Genomic DNA, 7049 nt, shown 5'->3' on the forward strand with positions numbered 1-7049 from the left:
GGGATGAATTTTCCGGGAAAACATCTATTGACAAAATGTGATCGGGAACAGACCGATCACCTGGGACAAGACCCCCCAGGCGGGCCAGCTGTCAGTTACCTGACTTCAGGTCCCCAACATTTGACCCTTTGACTGAACAGGAGGTGCCCAGGCAGAGACACGGTTCTGGAGCCATGGAAAAGAGAAGGGGAAGACTTTTCGATTCTTTTTCAAGGCCAGGAGAAACCTGCCAGAGGGAATGGAAGGAAAGGAAAGTCACTGTCCTTACTCTGAATAGAGAGACAAAAATCCTCAGGAAAATAACAACTCAAAAACAGGCAATGATTTAAAAAAAAAAAATCATGACCAAGCAGAGCATTTTCTGGGAAAGCAAATGTCATTTACTCTTAGTAAATGTATTCATAGGCAGCGAACCCTGGAGGGGCCTGGGAGGCACAAAGCAACGGCAGATCCCCTTAGTCCCGTTAGCCGCCCCCCCCCCCCCCCGGGTCAGCCAGGTGACCTGGCGGAGAAACCCAGACAGAAGATCCCAGGCCCGTGAGCTGCGAGCTGTGACAGCAGGGGCGAAGCATGGCTGAAAAGGGGAGTCTGGACTGAGTGCTGTGGAGGTAGGGAGTGAGGAGGGCCCAAGAATGGCGAAGGCCCAGAAGCGGGGCAGGTGGGGTGAGTGTGGGCGACTGTGGCTGCAAGAGGTCCCTGCGCGGTGCCCCAAGTGCAGAGCCAGCCGAGGAAGATCCCCATGAACTCCAAGTGCAAGGAGACTTGTGGGCAGCAGGTGACTGGAAGCTTCCTGGAGGACAGTGAGGCGGGGGCACAGCTGAACAGAGGATGGAGAGAGGCTGGGCCCCCAGCCCGGAGCAGCCGGCAGGGCGGCTCCGGGTAGGAGCTGGGTTCCACCACAAGCCACGGGCGTGGGGACGACCGCTAAGCCCATGCGTCTGATGTCAGGCCCTGTGGCTTTCTGGCCTTTAGCCACTCTCTCCCACCGCTGAAGAAGAAAGCATTCGCCCACACCTCCCACCCAAGACCCTCAGTAGTTCACAGGAGGGAGGAGGTAAGGACCCAGCCACCCCAGTCGGTGGGTCGGGGGGGTCGGGAGCTCCCAGCTAATTCGCAGCTGCCAGGGGCTCCGCTTTGAAGTGCGTTTGGCCCCGGATGTGGCTGTGCCATGACCACGGTGAAGGTGCAGACATAAGACTGGACGAAATTTCAGCCCAAAACTAGATCAAAAGAAAAAAATATACATATGATACCAGTTCAAGGGAATCAGTGCTAAAAGGAATTGGATAAAATACTTTCCTGATTTTTTTTTTTTTTTAAATCTAAGCAACTAGGAAAAAAGGACACATATCCTTAATGTCACAAAGGATGTCTGTCTTAAACAATGTGTAGTTTCCCACTGATGATTAAAGTCGAAGGCAGGTAAGGCCGTGCTTTATACAGCAGCTGAGGGCTCGGGCTGTAGAGTCGTAGAGGCCTGGCTTTCTGTGTGGCTCTGTCCTTGAGGCTTCTACCGCCTGCATGTTCGCTTCCTCCTCTGCAAAGGAGAAGCGTCACGGTCAGCTCGGACAACCAGAGCAAAATCCCGTAGACCTGGGGCTCACAACAGACACTTATTTGTTCTGGGGTGGTTGGGTTCCAGCGAAGGCCCTCTCCGTGGCTTCCAGATGGCTGTCATCCTCTGTCCTCACGTGGCAGAGAGAGGGACAGAACGCGACCTTTCTGGTCTCTTCTTACAAGGACACTAATCCCATCCTGAGGACCCTCACGAGCTAATTACCTCCCCAAGGCCCCAACTACAGGGACCTCGGGACACTGGGGGCCCCCTCGGGACACTGGGGGCTTAAGCTTCAACATATGAATTCTGGTGGGGGCGTTGGGGGGACACAATTCAGTCCACAGCAAGCCGATGAGGACAGCAATTCCTACCACTATTGTTCTAGAACTTCTAGCCAATGTGATAGACAAGCAAAACAAACAAACAAAAATTGAGGTATTACTATTGGAAAGTAGATTAAATGATGATGATGATTTTTTTTTTAAGTAGGCTTTATACCCAGCCCAGAGCTCAATGCGAGGCTTGGACTCACGACCTTGAGATCAAGAGTCAGACGCTTGGCTGAGGCACCCAGGTGCCCCTAGATTAAATGATTATTAAAGATGATATTAATGTCTGCCACGAAAATGCAAGAGAATGACCTGAAGGTGACCCTACATATAGAAAAGCCTGAATACCAATAACACGTTCAAAACATATAATGATGTACGACCCCGATGTTATAAGGATGCTAATTACTCCCCAAAATTAACGTATAAGTTTAATGCTACTTATTGGCGGTAGATCGCTCGACCCTACGGGTCCTAAAGTTGATCTGAAAAGAGTGAAGGGGTAAGAAAACCAAAAGAAGAAACCGTGAAGGGGCAAGTCGCACCATCAGGTATGAAAACAGAAAGCCACACGAATAAAAATGGCGTGTCGTGCACAGAGCCCTGGTTTTCTGAACAGGGGAACAGACAGATGTCTGCGCGAAGGGCAGTGTGGTAGGAATCTAATCTTCAGCCCCACCTCCTTGTTGACAAATGTGGAAAGGGAGACAGGAGACGAACTAGTTCAAAGTGCTCACCGGAGGACAACTTTGTCCCTCGGGACACGTTTGGCAATGTTTGGAGACTTTTTTCATTGTCAAACCTGGACGGGGGTTACTGGCACCTAGTGGGTGGACGCCGGGGAGGCTAAGCAGCCTACAAGGCGAGGCAGTCCCCGCGACCAAGAACTATTTGGCCCCAAAGAGTTCGTTGCAAAGTCATTACCACAATGAGGTTAGTCAGCACATCCTTCACGTCCCATAATGACCATCTTGCTGTTGTTGTGGGGACAGCATTTAAGATCTACTCTCCAGGTGACTTTCAAACGTACAGCAGTGTTGTTACCTGTAGTCACCATGCTGTGCCTGAGATCCCGGACCTACCCACCTCAAAACGGGTAGTTTGTACCCTTTGACCAGCATCTCCCCGTTCCCCCCACCCCCACCCCTGGTATCACCATCGACTCTCTGGTTCTATGAGTTCAGCTTCTTTAGATTCGCATGTAAATGAGATCGTACAGTGTTTGTCTTTCTCGTATTGTCCTTAGTCTAATGCCCTCAAGATTCATCTGTGTTTTCACAAACAACTTCCTTCTTTTTTATGGCTGAATAATATTCCACTGTGAGTGTGTGTGTGTGTGTGTGTGTGTGTGTGTGTGCATACATCTTTTTATCTATTCATCCATCAGTGGACACTTCGGTTCTTTCCATGTTTTCACTATCATTAATAATTCTGCAATGATTTTATTTCTTTTGGATATACAGACATACCTCAGAGATATTGTGGGCTTGGTTCCAGACCACCACAATAAGGCAAATGTTGGGGCGCCTGGGTGGCTCAAGTCGGTTAAGCATCCAACTCTTTAAAAAAAATTTTTTTTTACATTTATTTATTTTTGAGAGACAGAGACAGACAGAGCACAAACAGGGAAGGGGCAGAGAGAGAGGGAGACACAGAATCTGAAGCAGGTTCCATGCTCCGAGCTGTCAGCACTGAGCCCGACACGGGGCTCGAACTCACGGACCGTGCGATCATGACCTGAGCCGAAGCTGGATGCCCAGCCTACTGAGCCACCCAGGCGCCCCAATACGTGTCTAACTCTTGATCTCGGCTCAGGTCATGATCTCACGGTTCATGGGTTCAGGCCCTGCATCGTGCTCTGGGCTGACAGTGCAGAGCATGCTTGGGATTCTCTCTCTTCCTCTCTTTCTGCCCCTCCCCTGCTCTCTCTCTGTCTCTCTCAAAATAAATCAATAAACTTAAAAAAAAGGCAAATGTAGCATTAAAGTAGTCCATGTATTTTTTTGTTTCCCCGTTGCATTTTTTTATCATGCAGTTTGATTATGGTTCAGAAAAAAAATTGACTGAGTAACTTTCTCTGAAAAAATATCCTGACTGTGTGTGTAGGCTGCAGTTGTTTGGGGTGGAGGGGGCTAGTAAGCTATTGCCCTATTTTCTATTCTGAAAACCACACAAAGCCCCTGGTCCCATCTGATCATATGCAGACGCATGGGCCCCAAAGGGCCTAGAATAAAGACAAGAAAGGCAAAGACTGCAAAGCCAAGGGCACGCGACAGGCTCTAAGAGAAATTCTCGGAAATACCTGAAGTGGCAACAGGGAACATTTGGCTGGAACCTGAAATCCTTTTCAGTATTCTTGTCTTGTGCTCCGTGTTTAAGGGTACACATGAACTCAATGGAATTGCGATTTCCCTTTATGTCTATAGACGCTTCCCTGTGTGGCTCATTCACTTCCTCGCCTGTGACCCAGCCTCCCGTTATTGTCGGCAGCTCTCAGGTAATCTTCCAGAATGGTGCGGGTTGCGTCTTCCTCAAAGCAAGCAAGGGCATTTCTGAAGACATCTTCCGGCTCCGTGCCATTTAACTTTTCACCAAGCTCATGAAAAACATGGTGACATGTATGAGCCCGGAGCCTCAGTCATCGTGCTGTCCACATACTCATCAGCTGGGATTTTCCCCAAGGAGGTGAGCATATCATGCAGACCCTTGTCAAAATGCCAACAGAGCCCGAACAAACGATCCTGCGCTTTGCAGGGAACCACAAAAGACCTCAAAGAGCCAAAGCAATCTTGGAAAAGAAAACTGGAGGTATCACAATTCCAGATTTCAAGTTATATTGCAAAGCAGTAGCAATCAAAACAGTATGGTACTGGCATACAAATAGACACATAGCTCAATGGAGCAGAACAGAAAACCCAGAAACAAAGCCATAGTTATATGCTCATTAATCTTCGGCAAAGCAGGAAAGAATATACAACGGGAAAAAGACTGTCTCCTCCACAAATGCTCTTGGGAAAACTGGACAGCGACAGGCAGAAGAATGAACGTGGACCACTTTCCTGCATCATACAGAAAAGTAAATTCACAATGGAGGAAAGAGCCGGGGCGCCTGGGTGGCTCAGTCGGTTGAGCATCTGACTTCGTCTCCGGTCATGATCTTACGGTTTGTGAGTTTGAGCCCCGCGTCGGGCTCTGTGCTGACAGCTCGGAGCCTGAAGCCTGCTTTGGATTCTGTGTGTGTCTCTCTCTGCCCCTCCCCTGCTCGCTCGCTCTTTCTCTCTCTCTCTCTCTCTGTCTCAAAAATAAACATTAAAAAAAATGTAAAACTAGCTTTCAAATACAAGTAACTTAATCATGACCAATTCACTGATCTGTGCCTCATCTTTTAAAAATTTAATTGATTTCACTGTTTTTTTTTAACTTTGAGATGTAATTGACATAAGCTCCATATTGGTTTATTAGTTTCAGATGTGCCACATGATTCACTATTTGTATTGATTGTGTAAAGATCACCACAGTAAGTATAATAATTAATATTCATTACCACACATACTTCGTTTTTTTTCCTTGTGATGAGAATTTTATGATGGGTTTGTGGGTTCGAGCCCCGCGTTGGGCTCTGTGCTGACGGCTCGGAGCCTGGAGCCTGCTTCAGATTCTGTGTCTTCCCCTCTCTCTGCCCCTCCCCTACTCATGCTCTGCCTCTCGGGCTCTCAAAAATAAGTAAATGTTAAAAAAATTTTTCTTTTTTAATGGATGAGAGACCTAAATGCGGGCCCTGAAACCATAAAAATTCTAGAAGAGAGCCTAGGCAGCAATTTCTCTGACATCGGCTGTAGCAACATTTTTCTAGTTGTGTCTCCTGAGGCGAGGGAAACGAAAGCAAAATTAAACTATTGGGACTTCATCAAAATAAAAAGCTTCCGCACAGCAAAGGAAACAAGCAACAGAATTAAAAGGCAACCCACTGAATGGGAGAAGATATTTGCAAATGGCAGACCCAACAAAGGGTTAGTATCCAAAATATATAAAGAACTGATACAACTCGATACCCAAAAAAGAAAGAATCCAATTAAAAAAGGGGAGGAGCCATGAAGATATTTCTCCAGAGAAGACATCCAGATGACCAACGGACACATGAAAAGATGCTCGTCATCACTCATCACCGGGGAAATGCAAATCAAAACTACAATGAGATATCACCTCACATCTGTCAGAGTGGCTAAAAACAGCACAAGGAACAACAGGTGTTGGTGAGGATGCGGAGACAGGGGATCCCTTACGCGCTGTTGGTGGGAATGCAAACTGGTGCAGCCGCTCTGGAAAACAATATGGAGGTTCCTCAAACAGTTAAAACTAGAACTACCCTACGGTCCAGTAATCACACTACTGGGTATTTATCCCCACACAAATTCAAAGGGACACATGCACTCCTATGTTTACAGCAGCACTATCTACAAAAGCCAAGATACGATGGGGCACCCGGGCGGCTCAGTTGGTTGAGCACTGGACTCTTGCTTTGGGCTTCGGTCATGATCTCACGGTTCATGGGATCGAGCCCCACGTCAGGCTCTGTTCTAACAGCGAGGAGCCTGCTTGGGATTCTCTCTCTCCCTCTCTTTCTGCCCCTCCCTCACTCGTGTACCTGCATGAGCTCTCTTTCTCTCTCTCTCTCTGTCAAAGTAAATAAGTAAACTTCAAAAAACACAATAGCCAAGATAAGGAAGCAGCCCAAGTGTCCATCGACTGATGAATGGATAAAGAAGATGTGGTATATGTATATACAATGGAGTATTACTCGGCAATCAACAAGAATGAAATCTGGCCATTTGCAACAACACGATGGACGTAGAGTATAATGCTAAGCGAAATAAGTCAGGGAAAGACAAATATCATATGATTTCACTCCTATGTGGATATTAAAGGAAAAAAAAACACAAATGAGCAAAGACGGGTGGGGAAGAGAGAGTGAGAGAGAGAGGCAAACCAAGAAACAGACTCGTATGTAACTACAGAGAGCACCCTGATGGGGACGTGGTGGTGGGGGATGGGGACCAAAGAGAGCACATAACCGCAATGAGAAAGAACATGAAATGAGGGAGTGAGCCCAGCTGGTCAGGATGATCCCAACGAGCAGCTCGTCACCTTTGCCAACACGCTGG

Source organism: Panthera leo, chromosome B3 (genome assembly GCF_018350215.1).
Source record: "Panthera leo isolate Ple1 chromosome B3, P.leo_Ple1_pat1.1, whole genome shotgun sequence".
Classification (NCBI taxonomy): domain Eukaryota; kingdom Metazoa; phylum Chordata; class Mammalia; order Carnivora; family Felidae; genus Panthera; species Panthera leo.